Consider the following 19,289-nt stretch of genomic DNA (forward strand, 5'->3'; position numbering starts at 1 on the left):
TAAATTAGAAAAACAGTTCTTCCGAACCTGTTTAAAAACACTTCCAATATAATTTCCAACTCCAAACTCCATTATACACATTCAAGTCAATCTCAAAATCTCAATCTCAAATCACAACACTATTTTCAGAAATTTTTCTTTTTACTTCATCACTTGAAGCATATTAAGAAATATTTCTCAACATTTCATTTATCAACATACATTATGCAAAAAATTTCAATAATATGAAATTTCATATATTTACATTAATACATAATTATAAAAGTTTAATAGTTACAATCCAAACTAATACAAAATGCCAAAATACAAAATGCTCCCAAAATCCTATGTCCTACCATATGCACTGCAAGTGTGAGGTGACTCGGGACTCCAGATGCAAATCTGAAGGCTCACCTAGTCTGATGTCTGCTGGGCTCACCAGTTAGGTCTCCAGTACCTTCGCGTGGCAAAAGTGACACGCTAAGTAATTCTACTTAGTGGTGACAATATAAAATAAAATAAAATAAAATAAAACGAATATGCAGAATGTATGTTTACATTTTTAGTAGACATAACATCTGACATTATTTGCATTATTATTCGATTAAAATTTAGTAAGATTTATTATCATTGCCCGAGTAACCCATACTAATTGACTGGACTAGATAAATGGGTAAACTGGCACTGGGTACTAAGTACCTCGGACCATCAGACCATCGATCACATTGTGTCTCCCGGTGTGCAACAAAACAGCTAATAAGCTGTAATAATTATCAGGGTTAAAACCCAAGTGTAATAATTCAAATAACATAGCCAAAGGCTATTATATCACAGAATGGCATGGGAAGCCATGAAACACAGAATGGCATGAAGCCATATGCAGTACTGCTAACAGAACCCTATTGGCATGCCAAGCTATCCAAACTAATCTTGTTAGGTATACTAGGGCATTTCACACTTTTAAGTTTCACAATTTTTGGAATTTAAGTTTTAGTGTTACTATTCCATTCATTGGTCAACAAAAATATTGACTTTTGCATAGGCAATAGGTACATTAGTTTTAATATCATCAACATACCACATTTTGCATTCAAAATTTGTTAGTATTGGTTGCTAATACCATTTCTAAGCTTAATGTTAGTTGGGCAGAATTTTCACTTTTTATGCCTTGTATTTACTGTTCCATTGGTCAATTTTGCAGTGGGAATTTGGCAAACTGATCAACATGAAAGTTGTTCCTTATTTTGTCTAGTTGCATTTCCTTTTTTGAATCACTCCATTTGGAGTTTTGTAGCTCAAGTTATGGTCCAATAACCACAACTGGCCGGATTGAAATTCTGTCCAGAATTTCTGGACTGACCATATCTATAGAGCAACTCACCTTTTGAATATGTTATGGTCATAATTTGGGTTAGGTTTCTTCATGAAAGTTGTTGGTCTATATCTCAGATTGTTGCTAGTAAAATTTCAAGTCAATTAGACCTTTCTACACTGAGTTATGGCCAAATGACCAAACACTATTCATTTGGTCATTTTGCCCAGGCAGACTACAGATCACCCGGATTAGGGCAAGCTTTTGGTCCACTTGGTTTGGTTTTATGGGTATGGTTTCTTCACCAAAGTTGTGCCATTATGTGTCTAGTTTCATTTCCAATTGGCCTTGCACCAATTGAACCTCTACAATTCAAGTTATGGCTGCCCAAACCTACTGGACTCAAGTCTAATTCTGCAGGTCACTCCAATTCTACAGGTCACTCTAATGGCAGCCACACCAAACCCAAATCCCATCACTCAACACACTTCATTTTTTATTTAAACAGAACTAAATGGTCACTAATTGACCATTAATACCTATTTTGATCATCACATGGTCAAAGTCCTATTTTTCCACCCCAAACCCTAACTCACACATTACCATTCATGCATTTACATACCTTCCATTGTCCTAAGTATTGTATTAATGTTAAAGGCAGCCAAATTACAATTTAACTCTAAGAAATCTTCAAAGCCCTACTAGGTTCAAGGCTGCCCAAAATTTTGGAATGGACATACACAAGATATTTAGCAAATTGCTTTGTAATTTTGCACTCAATTATACTTATTCAACATAAATTTGAAGAGAAACATAAGTTTAAGTCACTAGCCTCTTATGGAGCTAATCCAAAGCTTGTAAGAACTCTTTCTTTTTAATTCTTTTTGCTCCCAAAAGCTTCACCAAGATGAAAGAGCAAGTTTTTGTATTGACAATTAGGGTTTTTGGTGGAAGAAAGCTAGGAAAAATCAAGCTTAAAAAAGCTTGTTCATGGTGGCCATGGTGGGAGTATTGACGTCAAGAAGAAGAAGAGAAGAAGGTGTTCTGATTTTCTTTCATTTTGCAGCCCATTTAGTCTCTTTTAAATATGTTTATTCCATGTGTCAAAATTGGGTTGGTTGGGAGAATCTTAATGACATAACTATGATGTCATAATGCCATTTTCTTTCATTTTCTCTCCATTTCTTGTCTAATTAATTTCAATTAAATTTTTAACAACATTTAGTCATATTTTATGTTATATAAATTATTTATTTAACTGGACAAGTTGGCCAAAAATCATCTCTAAAGACGAAATGACCAAAATGCCCTCCGTTTGGCTTAACGGGCCAAAATTATCTGTACCGATTGAAAAATTTTTCTAAATATTTTCTTGGCATTCTAATGCCATAAGAACCTCAATGACCCTTCTTTGGAGTCCCAAAAATTATTTTATAATTTTTTCCCCTGGTCTAGGGCTCCTAGTTGCGAGAACCGCAACTTCTCACTAGGTTACCCATCGCTAGGGCACCGGCTCATTTAACTTGATTGTATTTTATTCCTAAAATTTTTCCTAAATTTTTCTTATTAATATTTGAGTTAATTATGGTTCCTCACTTTATTTTAAATATTTTTCTGGACGTTCTAGCTGTCCGTACCGACACTGGTCACCAGAACAGTAGACTGTACGGACTAGCTAAAGTGAGGATGTTGCAAGTCGAGCAAGATATGCCACGCATTGTACTGGAACACCCTATTTAATTCAATCATTTTTATTCTTCCTCATTTTTTTTTTCAAAGTTATGAAGTACAATTTGTGAAATATAATTCATTTAAGTCATTTATTGAAATTATAATTTATTTGAGGTTCTGCAAATTTTATAGAAAATCCGGCAGAGTGCCGGTTAAAAATGGATAAAACAGTTCTTCGGAACCTGTGAAAAGCACTTTCAAAATTTTCAATCATTCTCAAACTTCATTTCATTAATAAAATCTCAATATTTCTCATATATACTCCCATTCTCATTCATTCATTTCATATGAAATTCATATACAAGTCATACATAAATATTTAATTTTTTTTTCATTCATAAACACAATTCTCACTATTTACATTAATACCAAAATACATTACATGAGTTTCAATTGCACATGAGAAAGTAAAAGTTAATTACAAAATATCAAAATAAAACCTAGTGTCCTACCAATGCACTGATGATGGTGAGGTGACACGGACACTATGTAGAGCTGCAGAATATCTCACTCAGTCTGTGGTCTACTGGGCTCTCGGTCAGTCTCTCCAGAACTTGCCCGTGGCAAAAAGCAACGTGCTAAGCAATAATGCTTAGTGGTGCTAATAATAAAATAAAAAGAAATAACAGAAAATAAATATGCAATGCATGTCCTGATGTCCTATGCAGACAATTTTTCGATCATTATTGGTAATCTTATTTATTTTATACTTGTTATATTCATAATTTCATTAAATTTATTTACTTTCATTTTTGGTTGCCCAAGTTAACCTATACTGGACGACTGGACTGGATAAATGGGTAAACTGGCACTGGGCATCAAGTACCTCAGGTTGTCACATCATCGGTCACATATGTATCTCCCGATGTGCAACTAAATAGCTAATAAGCTGTAATAACATTAGGCACAAGGCCAAGTATCAACATAGTGTCAGAATGGCTAAAAGCCATGAAATCACAGAATGGCATAATGCCATGTGCAGTACTGCTAACTAAACCCTATTGGCATGCCAACCTATCCAAACCAATCTTGCTAGGTGTACTAGGGCATGTTATACTCTTAATTTATACAATTCTTGAAATTTAAGTTTATGTGTTATTATTCATTCCATTAGTCAACAAAAATGTTGACTTTTGCATAGACAATAGGTACATTAGTTTTAATACTCCCAGCATACCACATTTTGCATTCTAAAATTGTTGGTATTGGTTGCCAATACCATTTCTAAGCTTAATGTTAATTGTTCAAAATTTTCAGATTTCAAGCTTTGTGTTTACTGTTCCATTAGTCATTTTTGTAGTAGGAATTTGGCAAAGTGATCAACATAAAAGTTGTTCCTTTTTTTGTCTAGTTATATTTCTTTTTTTGAATCATCCATTTGGAGTTTTGTAGCTCAAGTTATTACCCAGAAACCACAATTGGCCGTATTACAAATTTTCCAAATTTTCCAAATCTATAATATTTTGAGCAGTGATTGCAGGTCACTTTTTGAATATGTTATGGTCATAATTTGGGTTAGGTTTCTTATTGAAAGTTTTAGGTCTATATCTCAGCTTATTGCTGGTAAAATTTCAGGTCTATTGGACCTTTCTACTCTGAGTTATGGCCAAATGACTAAATACTGTTCATTTGGTCATTTTGCCCAGGCAGAATGCAGGTCACCCAGATTAGGGCAATCTTTACGTCAACTTGGTTTGGTTTTATGGGCATGGTTTCTTCACCAAAGTTGTGCCATTATGTGTCTGGCTTCATGTCCAATTAGCCTTGCACCAATTAAACCTCTACAACTCCATTTATTGCTACCCAAAGCTGCTAGACTCATCCCCAGTCCTGCAGGTCACCAAGGGCAGCCATACTAACCTGAATTCCCACTACACAAACCACTTCATTTCTTGTTTACACATAACCAAATGGTCACTAATTGACCATTAAAATTTACTTTCACTAACACATGAACAAGATCCTTGTTTTTGTGTCCAAACTCTAGCTCAAATTCAAGGTTCACACAATACATGTCAATTAGGCATACTAATCCATTTCAAATTTATGTCTACACATCAACACCATTTCTAAGCCATTTTAAATCCATCAAACCATCAACTACCACTCCCATAAAGCTGGCCAAAATTCCATTCTCAATTTCACACATGATTTTATCTCAATTTCTTAATTATTTGTTCATATTCAAACTAAATTTTAAGAAATAAACAAGATTAAGTAATTAACATGCACTAACCTCTTTGGTCTCTTTATTGGCTTGTATAAACCTTGGAATTTCTTCACTTTATGATAATCAAAACCTTGCTCTTGATGTGGGGATTAATTTTTGTGAATGGTGTTTAGGGTTTTGGGGTGAGATTTGGTGAGTTATGAAGCTTTGGTGGAGCTTTCATGGAGGTTTGGGTGGAAGGGATAAGAGAGGCTACGGATGGAAGAAGAAAGGAAAAAAGAAATCTGATTTTTTCTTTTATTTCTGCCCATTTAACTTATTTTAAGTGAGTTATAGCCATGTGTCACCATGTGATTGGGTGGAGGCACACTAATGACATCATGTGATGTCATAATTTCTTATTTAATTTTTTTTCTTTTTTTTTCTTTTCTACTCAATTTCAATTTAATTTGTAGTAATATTTATTCATATTTTATGTCATAATAATTATTTACTTAACTGGAAAAGTCGGCCAAAAATCATCTCTGAAGACGAAATAATCAAATGCTCTCCGTTTGGCTTATCGAGCCAAAATCGTCTGTACTGATTGAAAAAATTTTCTAAGCATTTTCTTAGCATTCTAATGCCATAGGAACCTCAATAACCCTTCTCTGGAGTCCCAAAAATTATTTTATAAATTTTGCCTCGGGTCTAGGGCTCTTAGTTGCGAGAACCGCAACTTTCCACTAGGTTATCCATCGCTAAGGCACCGGCTCATTTAACTTAGTTGTATTTTATTTCTAAAATTTTTCCTAAATTTTTCTTATTAATATTTGAGTTAATTATAGTTCCTCACTTTAGTTTAAATATTTTTCCAGACGTTCTAGTCCGCCTGCACTAATCGTCACCGTAAGAGAATGTATAGAGTTGCTACAGGGAGGGTGTTACAACTCTTCCCCTCTAATTTAAATTTCGTCCTCGAAATTTACCTGATGCAAACAATTGAGGGAACTGTTGCGTCATTGTCTCTTCACTTTCCCAAGTTGCCTCCTCGGTGTTGCAGTGCCTTCAAAGCACTTTCACCAGTGGAATCTGCTTATTTCTCAACTCTTTCACTTCCCGAGCCAAGATCCGTATGGGTTCTTCTTCATATGTCAAATCTGATTGTACTTCAATTTCTTCCATGGAGATTACATGTGAAGGATCTGAGTGGTATCTTCTTAGCATAGATACATGGAACATATTGTGGATCTTGTCCAGCTCTGATGGTAAAGCTAGCATATAGGCCACTGGACCCACACGTTCAATGACTTCATATGGGCCAATGAACCTAGGGCTTAACTTACCTTTTCTTTTAAACCTCAGTACCTTCTTCCATGGTGACACCTTGAGGAACACTTTATCGCCAACCGCAAATTTTATTTCTTTTCTCTTCAGGTCGGCATAGGATTTACATGCATGCGAGGCAACCTTGATTGGCTTTGATTAGTTTTACTTTCTCCTCGCCTATTTCACTGTGTCCGCCCTATCAGTTTATCTTCACCCAATTCAGTCCAGCACACTGGAGTTCTACATTTCCTCCCATACAGTGCTTCATATGGGGCCATTTGAATGCTAGCTTGATAGCTATTGTTGTATGCAAATTCTGCCAGTGGGAGGTATCTATCCCAACTTCCCTCAAATTCAATGACACAACTCCTCAGTATATCCTCAAGAACCTGACATATATTTTATGTTATTATTATCATTTCAGTTCAATATTTGTATTAATTCAATTGGTTTCAATGATTTACTTGGATTACTCTTTCTGATTGCCCATCCGCCTGAGGATGAAAAGCTATGCTGAAGTGAAGTTGTGTACCCAAGGATTCATGCAACTTCTTCCAAAATCTCTATGTAAACCTTGGGTCTCGATCAGATATGATGGAAAGTGGAATTCCATGCAATCTAACTATCTCACTGATATACAATTCTGCTAACTTCTTCAGTGAGTAGTCAGTCCTAACCGGCAGAAAGTGTGCTGACTTCGTCAATCTATCTACTATCACCCATACTACATCATGCTTCTTCTGGGTGAGAGGTAGACCACTTACAAAATCTATAGTGACCCGATCCCATTTCCGTTCAGGTATGCGTATAGGCTGTAGCAAACCTAATGGAACTTGATATTCTGCCTTAACTTGCTGACATGTTAAGCATTTAGTCATATAGTCAGCTATGTCCTTCTTCATACCAGGCCACCAATAATGAAGCTTCAGATCATGGTACATTTTTGTACTTCCTGGGTGCATAGCATAAACACTGGTGTGTACCTCTTTCAGAATACTGGCTTTCAATTCCCCATCATCTAGTACACATACTCTTCCTTTGTAGTACAGACACCCATCTACTTTCACCTCATAGTCAGTTGCTTTCCCCTCTGAGATTTTACTCACAGTAGTTATTAATTTCTCATCTACCTTTTGCCCATCTAAAATCTGCTGTAGTAGGTTTGGACTCACTTGCAACTCAGCCAAAATAACTCTATCTCGAGCCAAAGATAGACGGGCATTCAATGATCTCAAAGCTGTGATGGATTTTCTGCTCAAAGCATTAGCAACTACATTTGCCTTCACAGAATGATAGTCAATCACACAATCATAGTCCTTCAGGAACTCAATCCATCGCCTCTGTCTGAGGTTAAGCTCCTTCTGGGTTGGCAAGTATTTTCGACTTTTGTGGTCTGTGTAAATGTAGCACTTTTCACCATACAAGTAATGCCTCCATATATTCAGTGCGAAGATAATTGCTGCAAGCTCTAGATCATGGATAGGGTAATTCTGTTCATGTGGCCTTAGCTGCCTGGAAGCATAAGCGACCACCTTCCCCTCTTGCATCAATACACACCCTAACCCATTATGAGAGGCATCACTATAGACCACAAAGTCCTTTCCCAACACCTTTGTGTGCTGCGGTGCCTCTGTCAACATAGCCTTCAACTTCTCAAAATTGGTCTGACACTTGTCATTCCAGTCAAATCTGACATTTTTGTGTAACAACTTCGTCATTGGAGCAGCTATTAAAGAAAATCCCTTCACAAATCTTCTGTAATACCCAGCTAGCCCTAAGAAACTTCTGACCTCAGTTGTATTTCTGGGAGGCTTCCATTCCATCACTGCTTCTATTTTCTTGGGATCCACTCTAATCCCATCAGCTGACACTATGTGTCCAAGGAATGCAATCTCATTCAACCAGAAGTCACACTTAGACAACTTAGCATACAGCTTCTTTTCTCTCAGGGTTTGCAGAACAATCCTCAAATGCTCATCATGTTCTTCCCTGGTCTTGGAATACACCAAAATATCATCAATAAAGACCACTACGAACCGATCTAGGTATGGATGGAAGATACGGTTTATAAGGTCCATGAATGCCCCTGGTGCATTTGTTAGGCCAAAGGGCATCACCAGGAACTTATAATGCCCATACCGGGTCCTGAATGCAGTCTTTAACACATCTGCATCCTTCACCCTCAATTGATGATAGCCTGATCTGAGATCAATTTTTGAAAATACTCCTGCTCCCTTCAACTGATCAAACAGATCATCAATTCTAGGCAATGGATATTTATTCTTCACAGTTACTTTATTCAACTATCGGTAATCGATGCATAACCTCAAAGTCCCATCCTTCTTTTTCACAAACAGCACTGGAGCTCCCCATGGTGATACACTGGGGCGTATGAACCCCTTATCCAATAACTCCAGTAACTGGATTTTTAGTTCCTTCAATTCTGTGGGCGCCATCCTATAAGGAGCAATAGAGATTGGTGCTGTACCCGACAGTATCTCAATAGCAAATTCAACTTCCCTTTCTGGTGGCAAGCCAGACAATTCTTCAGGGAACACATCTGGGAAGTCTCTTACTGTGGGTATGTCACACAGATCTGGCTTAGCCTGCCTAGTATCCATCACATGTGCTAGGTAGGCTTCACAGCCTTTTCTTATCAGTTTTCTTGTAACTGTGGCTGAAATGACATTGGACAAGAAATCTGTCCTTTCCCCCACAACTGTAATCTCATTACCCTCAGGAGTTTTCAAAGAAATCCTCTTCAGTTTACAATCAACCATTGCCTGATGACGTGACAACCAGTCCATTCCCAAAATCACGTCAAACTCATGGAAAGGCAACTCAATCAAATCTGCCAAGAATTCATACCCCTGAATCCTTAACGGGCAACCCTTATACACATTGTTCACCACTACTCTGTGGCCCAATGAATTAGTGACCAGAATGTCTTAGTCACTCTCCCCTACTAGTATCCCCCTTTCTATGGGTAGGTTGATGCAGATGTATGAATAAGTGGATCCTAGATCCACCAATGCATGTACAGATGTATTGTAGAGGTAGAACGTACCCCTGTTGATGTCCAGGGCATCTTGCTCCTCCTGAGCTCTCATGGAATAGGCTCTGGCAGGTGGTCTGCCCTCAGGCCTCTCTGCTGGCTTAGATGTAGGCCTCTGTGATGGTCCCACTGCCTCAGATTTGCCAGATTTCCTACCCCTTTGTGGTGCAGGAGCAGGTCTGTCTGCTTGTATTAGAGCAGCTATAGTAGTTCTGCGTGGACAGTTCCTCACCTGATGCTCTGTCGACCCACACCTTAAGCAAGCACCAGTCACTCTCCAACACTCCCCCTTATGCCACTTCAGGCAATGTGGACATGCAGAAGATGCTGGGGTTGGTCCCCTGAACCCCATCCCTGGAGAGCCGCCCACTGATGGTGTGGACTGACCTCTCCTAGGGATGAACTGTGGCCTGGGCCCCTGGGACTGACCCTGACCTTGTGGTTTACCTGAACTCTGTGCAGGTGGACCTTTGAACTTCTTCCCAGGTGTAAGAGATGAGCTAGACTGACCCAAGCCCCTCTTCTACTGTCTCTCTCTTCTGGTCTGCTCACTTATTCTAACCTTTTCAACTTTTATTACAGCTTCCACTAACTTGGTGAAGTCTGTGATTCCCAAGGCAGTGGTCATGATCTTTATATTATCATTTAATCCCTCTTAAAATCTCTTACACCTTTCGGCCTCATTAGGGACTATCTCCCTTCCATAGCGGCTCAATCTGACAAATTCCTTCTCATACTCGGCCACTGTCAGCTGTCTCTATCTCAGGTTAATGAGTTCTCTTCTTCTCTCTTCCAGGTATACACTACCCACATACTTTTTCTTGAATTCTGAGAGGAAGAAGTCCCAAGTTATTACTTCTGGCTATACTTCACTGGACACCGTATCCCACCATTCATATGCATCATCTTGCAACAGAGATACAGCTGCTTCTAGAGTTTATTCTGGAGTGCAGTGGAGTTGTTTTAAAACCCTTCCTGTTCTGTTCAACCAATTTTCGGCTGTAAAAGAATCATCTTCTCTCTTGCAAAAGAAGTCCACTGCTCTAAATTTTCTCAATCTTTCTAAATGCGATTTCTGCTGTGGAGGTGGTGGTGGTGGTGGCATTACCCCAGCCATTTGTCTGAAAAACTCGGCCATTTGCTGGAACATGGCCTGTGGAGGCTGAGCAGACTCTGCTGGAGCTGGTGGAGCAGGTTCTCCACCTTTGATCTCGATTCTTTGCAGTGGAGCATGACTCTCCACTTCCTCCTCAACTGCCCTCTGAGATATGGGATCTATATCCTATTCAAAATAACAAAGACAACCAGATCTGTATTAGTGTCACCTCGACTCTTATAAATGTAATGCATGGTATGGACTCAATCTAGGCCCAGAAACGCCTAAACCGTGCTCTGATACCACTAAATGTGACACCCCTTACCCGTCTACAGTGTAGCCGATCAAGATATGCCACGCAGTGTACCGGAACATCCTATTTAATTCAATCATTTTTATTCTTCTTAATTTATTTTTTTCATAGTTATGAAGTACAATTTGTAAAACATAATTCATTTAAGTCATTTATTGAAATTATAATTTATTTGATGTTCCGCAAATTTTATAGAAAAACCGGCAGAGTGCCTTCGGAAACTGTGAAAAGAACTTCCAAAATTTTTAATCATTCTCAAACTTCATTTCATCAACAAAATCCCAATATTTCTCATATATACTCCCATTCTCATTCATTCATTTCATATGAAATTCATATATAATTCATACATAAATATTCAATTTTTTTCCATTCATAAACACAATTCTCACTATTTACATTAATACCAAAATACATTACATGAGTTTCAATTGCACATGAGAAAGTAAAAGTTAATTACAAAATATCAAAATAAAACCTAGTGTCCTACCAATGCACTGATGACGGTGAGGTGACACGGACACTATGCAGAGTTGCAGAAGGTCTCACCCAGTCTGTGGTCTACTGGGCTCTCAGTCGGTCTCTCCAGAACCTACGCGTGGCAAAAAGCAACGCGCTAAGCAATAATACTTAGTGGTGCCAATAATAAAATAAAAAGAAATAATAGAAAATAAATATGCAGTGCATGTCCTAATGTCTTATGCATATAATTTTTTGATTATTATTGGTAATCTTATTTATTTTATACTTGTTATATTCATAATTTCATTAAATTTATTTACTTTCATTTTTGGTTGCCCAAGTAACCTATACTGGACGACTAGACTGGATAAACGGGTAAATTGGCACTGGGTATCAAGTACCTCCGGCCGTCACACCATCGGTCACATATGTATCTCTCGGTGTGTAACTGAATAGCTAATAAGCTGTAATAACATTAGGCACAAGGCCAAGTATCAACATAGTGTCAGAATGGCTAAAAGCCATGAAATCACATAATAGCATAATGCCATGTGCAGTACTGCTAACTGAACCCTATTGGCATGCCAACCTATCCAAACCAATCTTGTTAAGTGTACTAGGGCATGTTATACTCTTAATTTATACAATTCTTGAAATTTAAGTTTAGGTGTTATTATTCATTCCACTAGTCAACAAAAATGTTGACTTTTGCATAGACAATAGGTACATTAGTTTTAATACTCCCAACATACCACATTTTTCATTCTAAAAAAGTTGGTATTGGTTGCCAATACCATTTCTAAGCTTAATGTTAATTGTTCAAAATTTTCAGATTTCAAGTTATGTGTTTACTGTTCCATTAGTCATTTTTGCTGTGGGAATTTGGCAAAGTGATCAACATGAAAGTTGTTCCTTTTTTTTGTCTAGTTACATTTATTTTTTGGAATAACTCCATTTGGAGTTTTCTAGCTCAAGTTATGACCCAAAAACCACAACTGGCCGGATTACAAATTTTCCAGATTTTCTGGACTGACCAAATCTACAGTATTTTGAGTAGTGACTGCAGGTCACTTTTTGAATATGTTATGGCCATAATTTGGGTTAGGTTTCTTCTTGAAAGTTGTAGGTCTATATCTCAGCTTGTTTTTGATAAAATTCAGGTCAATTGGACCTTTCTACACTGAGTTATGGCCAAATGACTAAACACTGTTCATTTGGTCATTTTGCCCAGGCAGAATGCAGGTCACCCAGATTAGGGCAATCTTTAGGTCAACTTGGTTTGATTTTATGGGCATTATTTCTTCACCAAAGTTGTGTCATTATATGTTTAGTTTCATGTACAATTGGCCTTGCACTAATTGAACCTCTACAACTCTAGTTATTGCTGCCTAAACCTGCTGGACTCATGCCCTGTCCTGCAGGTCACCAAGGGCAGCCATACTAACCTCAATTCCCACTACACAAACCACTTCATTTCTTTTTTACACATAACCAAATGGTCACTAATTAACCATTAAAACTTAATTTCACCAACACATGAACAAGATCCAAGTTTTTGTGTCCAAACCCTAACTCAAACTCAAGGTTCACACAACACATGTCAATTAGGCATACTAATCCATTTCAAATTTATGTCTACACATCAACACCATTTCTAAGCCATTTTAAATCCATCAAAACCATCAACTACCACTCCCATAAAGCTGGCCAAAATTCCATTCTCAATTTCACACATGATTTATCTCAATTTCTTAATTATTTGTTCATATTCAAACTAAATTTTAAGAAATAAACAAGATTAAGTAATTAACATGCACTAACCTCTTTGGTCTCTTTATTGGCTTGTATAAACCTTGGAATTTCTTCACTTTATGATAATCAAAACCTTGCTCTTGATGTGGGGATTAATTTTTGTGAAGGGTGTTTAGGGTTTTGGGGTGAGATTTGGTGAGTTATGAAGCTTTGGTGGAGCTTTCATGGAGGTTTGGGTGGAAGGGATAAGAGAGGCTACGGATGGAAGAAGAAAGGAAAAAAGAAATCTGATTTTTTATTTTATTTCTGCCCATTTAACTTATTTTAAGTGAGTTATAGCCATGTGTCACCATGTGATTGGGTGGAGGCACACTAATGACATCATGTGATGTCATAATTTCTTATTTAATTTTTTTTTTTTTTTCTTTTCTACTCAATTTCAATTTAATTTGTAGTAATATTTATTCATATTTTATATCATAATAATTATTTACTTAACTGGACAAGTCGGCCAAAAATCATCTCTAAAGACAAAATGACCAAAATGCTCTCCATTTGGCTTATTGAGCCAAAATCGTCTGTACTTATTGAAAATATTTTCTAAGCATTTTCTTAGCATTCTAATGCCATAGGAACCTCGATGACCCTTCTCTGAAGTCCCAAAAATTATTTTATGAATTTTTCCTCCGGTCTAGGGCTCTTAGTTGCGAGAACCGCAACTTCCCACTAGGTTACCCATAGCTAGGGCACCGACTCATTTAACTTAGTTGTATTTTATTTCTAAAATTTTTGCTAAATTTTTCTTATTAATATTTGAGTTAATTATGGTTCCTCACTTTAGTTTAAATATTTTTCCGGACGTTCTAGCTGTCCAGACCGACACTGGTCGCCGAAACAGTAGAATGTACGGAGTTACTATAGGGAGGGTGTTACATTCCCTCGAGTTAAGGGTTGCTAACTGCCTTCATAGTAGTTTCCCATTAGGTTACCCATTGCTAGAGCACCGACTCATTTAATCTTATTGTATTTTATTGCTTAAATTCTTCCTTAATTTTTCTTACCATTATTTAGTTTATTTATGACTTCTCACTCTAGTTTAAATATGGTTCTAGATATTCTGACTGTCCGGACAGACATTAGTCACCAGAATAGTAAAATATACGGACTATCTAAAGTGAGGGCGTTACATAAATTGTCCTCCCACCTTTCTAAGCAAGAAAATTGGGCCGATTTGATTGTCCTTTTAGTCTTCATCATTTGGCAACGTTGGAAGAATATATATTCTCTTGCTTTCAATCGGGAATCTACCCCCTTTCGACAAGCTATAACGGCGGGCATTCGCCATTATGAGGACTTTTGAGAAGCTCAGGCCTAGAATCAAGTCCATCCCCTGACCGTGAACCTCAACCTCTTTAGTGAGCCAGCTAGCTCTTGGTCTACTCCACGTCCCACTACTTTAAAATAAAACCATGATAGGGGTGCTTGCAAGAGAGAATTGTGGTTAAGTAGCCACCATTGCAAGAAATCACCAAGGTTATCACCATGGTTGGTCGTGTAAAGTCCTTAAGGAGCTCACATACACCCTAATTTTGGAAAGCATTATGTGCCATGAAGCTATCCTTCTCGCTAGAGCAAAAGGTATCAAGGAAGTTATAGTAGAGGGACATTCGCAAATTGTCATCAAGGCTCTCTCAAATAGGAGCAATCTTGCTATGTATTCATGTAATCATATCAGACATTAAGCATCTTGCTATCTCTTTTGATACTATCTCCTTCTCCTTTGTCAAAAGGCGCTGCAACACCACATATTAGTAGTATGCCCTAGAGCATATCATTTAGTATGTATCTTGTACATGTTTTATTAATAAAAGGCATTTTCACTTTTCCGTTTACATAATATATTTATGTGTAATAGAAAAGATCCATTGATATTTTGTTAGAAATTCTATTCTTAAGTTGTTAAGAATATGAGTGATAGTATTTCTAGCACAAAGTATCATAAATTGGTTCACAGTCGAGGATACTTCACAATAAGGACATAACTTATCCAGAAATATTGTAATCATGTTTGTTCCCAAGTTATTTATATGAGATATAAATAAGATGGAATGGTGAGTCTCATGCTATATAACAAACATGATAGGCACTTATACATGATAAGTAGGCCGAACCAGTGACACTTATGATAAGCACATGGAGTTTACTCTTGTCAATGCATTGTCATAAATCATATCAGTGCTTATAATCTTTAGACCTGAGATAGCACAGTTATCTTGTATATAGGTGGTTTGAGTTTGATATTGCTTTCATACTTGTACTGTGTATGGGTATATGGGCATGTGTTGACTCTTACTAATTATATATGGAGGTAGGTGTTGATCAGGATGAAATCTGTTACCCTAAGTCAATAGGGATAAAATCATATGTTCATTTAATTATTCTTGATGTTTCAAGTTCCTGGCCAGGACAGGTAGATTTAATCAAAAAAGAGTTTCTGATGAGAAAATCTTTTTAATCAAAAACTAGAATTACAAGATAACATAATATTCATAGCAAATGGGGTTTGACATAAACCATGACTCCAGCTCGAATTGGGATTTTGTAACAAAGAGATTCTAGTGCATGATAACATATGATTACTGGTTCATTTAAAGTATACCTTATTACTAATTGGGTGGCTATGGCATGCTATGCTAGGTGTTAACCATAGTCTATGAGGTGCATAAAATGATTTAGAGAAATCATTTATGGTAAGAAAGAGTTCTGATGATATTAAGAGTTGATATCATATCTCATAGCCAATTAGTGATGAGCCTAGTGAGTCACACACATACACAAGTAATCACCAAGTTAAATGTGATTTAATTAATTAATTGAAGAGTTTAATTGATTAATTAAATAGGTTTGGTTTGCAATTAGATTGCAAAGTCCCTAGCATGGCTTGAAACCAAATCTAGGTTATTGAATGTATAGTATAAGTTAAATTTATATTTAAAGTGTTTAAATATGAATTTAATTATGAGAAATTAATTAATAGAGATTAAATAATTAATTTATATTTGATATAAAGTGATTAGAAGAATAAAAATAATTATTTTGGGTTAAGAACTCAAAATTAAGACACAAGGGTTTTGGTCATTTCACAGGGTGACATGTGGCACCATGAGATGGTGACATATGGCACTACACATAAGCTTGCCAATTGTCTTTTAATTATGTAAGATGATCAAAGTCAAGATTAAATCTAAGTTTGGCACTTGGCATAATGTGATTGGGTCAATTAAACTAAGAGCCAATCAAAATGTGACATGTGGTAAGGGTTTTAGTGGTGACCTAGCTATATAATGTGTTGTTATGAAAGAGTAAAACAACAAGCTGCTGTTCTTCATAGGTGTCGCCACCCTTGGAGTGCTCTTCCTCTCTTCTTCTTCATCTCTCATCAATTCAAAGAGAATTGCCAACATTTTCTTGAATTAAAATTGTTAGAAATCGTTTCTAGTGTCCTGTATATATCTGTAATCTCTCTAAAAGCAAAACCTGAATTTCTAATTGATTGGAAAGGCTTGTGAAGCTGTTCAAGGGGCTGCCACTGGTGATCTTGGTGTGGACAAGCTAGAGGAACAACATCTGATATCCTAGGCGCATCCCAAAGGTGCCAAACACAACTGCAGTGCATCAAAAGGTTAGTGCACTTATTTTTGATCTAATCTAGGGTTCTAATGAATTAATCTGTTAATTTTAAAATCTTAAATGACAAATGTAGATCCAAAAATATATTAAAAGAGTTTTAATATGCTGTTTAACATTGAAATCAAATAGATAAATAATGAATCTTACATGATGCATGACACCTAGAAAAAAAATTTTAAATTCAATGATCTAAACTTATGTTTTTTATGCTTCCGCTCATTCACTACAGCTCATGACCTAGCTTCTAGGGCCTTACAAAGTTAATTTTTAATTCATAATCCTCTTGAATAAGTGCCCTTTGTCTCGACACTACTATCAACTTATCTTTATCTTATTTTATCTTTGATTTAAAAAAAAAAAAAAAAAAAAAAAAAAAAAAAAAACAAACAAACAAACTTCTTTCTTTTTCCTCTCTTCTCTTCTCTCTCCGGAGCTCTCCTTCATTTCTTTAAAGCTTGTACTTCGATTTCAAAAAGTTTCTTTTATTGGATTTTTGAGTTCTTCAATCCTTTAATTTTGTGTTTGATTTGTTTCCATGGAGGTCTTTTCACATAGGCTTTATACAATACATTTTGCAAATCTGTTCAATTTTGCAATTTCAACAACAAAATCACCAAATTAACCCGTTCACAAATCACAATGAAACACAACTTAATAATTTCACCATTAACAACAGTTTTGAAATTTCAAATAATCTCATTCAATTCAAATACATCTTTCTCCAAGTTAGTAATCTTAACATTTTGCTCACTTTTTTTTTTTTTTTTTAAGATAACAAGGTAAAGACAATACATATCTCTCAACAAAATTATAATCATAATAATTTTATCCAGACATATTAAGTTATATATCCTATATATATATACTCTGCACAAGCGATTTTGGATCCCACTGTTCTCCATTTCAGTCTTCTTCCTTATAATATCTTTTATCTCCTGATTTAAATCTTTATTATTTTTTGCTTTCTGCGAATTTCTTCTCAACTAAATCTCTTAACTTCTTAACTTTCCCAATTTCTTCCCTCTCTATTTCCTTTTCCATTGCAATCACTTTCTTTTTCAAGCTTCACCCAGTTATCCAGATCAAACCTCTCTCGACAAGCCTGGCTCAATTTCTTGACAAGCCCGGCCCATTTACCTCAATCTTTAAGAACCCGCTCTTGTTCTTTTTCTTTGCCTTTTTTCTTATCAAGCTCTCTACAATAACTCCATCCCATTCATCCTTGTCTTAGTAAAAATACAACTAAATTAATAATAATAATAATAATAATAATAACAATAGTAGCTGTAGGATGACAATTATTCCCGATCCAATCAACTCGTCTTGCACCCGTTTAATTTTCTCGCTTTAATAATAATATATTATTATTATTATTATTAAAAATAATAATTTATTTTTATGTATTTAATATTATAATTCTAATAAAAAAATATATGAATTCTGTTTAAAATTTATATTTTTAATTGATAAATATATATTATATAAAATAAATTTATAAAAAAAATTAACAACAATTATTTATAAGAAAACTCATTTGATGTGGATTTTTTTCTGGTCGGGATGGAAGAGCGATCTTTATTTTCAAACCCATCCCATTATCGTTCTTAAATAATAAAAATAATATATTTTAATTTATAAATAAAGAAAACAGTGTGAAAGATGTCCCCCCCCCCCCCCAACCTCTTCATGTTTTATGCATATTTGGATTGGATTATATCCAAATCCATTTTCGATATCTCATAAAATAATCAGAAAAAATCTTTATGATGTTACTATTGATCTAACGCTATATTCGCTAGTGTGTGCATATATATATATTGAAAAAAAAAATTATTGCTATTATTCTAATCAAATGATTAATTAACCATTTTTTAGTGTAAAATTAACCAAATTGAAATAAAATAATTTGGCTTGGTTTTAGATTTGTTGATTTTATTTTTATTCAAAAATAATTGACTTTTTTAAATATCGGCTCCAATTTTGGATTGAAAAAATATTTAAATAAGTATTAAATATAAAATATTAATTAACAAAAACGCTTCATTTTAATTTATGCAACTGAAAAACCGAGCTAAAGTTAATTAACCGAAATGCATCATTTTAATTAAAGAAAAATTAATAACTAATTGGCCAGCGAATTTTGCATATATTATATTTTAGTTCTTTTTTTTCAAAAAATTAATTATTTAATCTTTAAATTTTATACTATATTATACTTTAATTTTTAGATTTTGAAAAATAAATTATTTAATCTCTTTAATTTTAATATATAAAATAATTTGTCTCTGTAATTTAATATTTACATAATTTTATCCATTTATAAAAGGATTAAATTATTTTATATATTAAAATTATAGGGACCAAATTATGATATAGTGTAAAATTTTAATGACTAAATAATTAATTTCTAAAATCTAGTGA

The sequence above is a fragment of the Hevea brasiliensis genome, unplaced genomic scaffold (genome assembly GCF_030052815.1).
Source record: "Hevea brasiliensis isolate MT/VB/25A 57/8 unplaced genomic scaffold, ASM3005281v1 Scaf1, whole genome shotgun sequence".
NCBI lineage: Eukaryota > Viridiplantae > Streptophyta > Magnoliopsida > Malpighiales > Euphorbiaceae > Hevea > Hevea brasiliensis.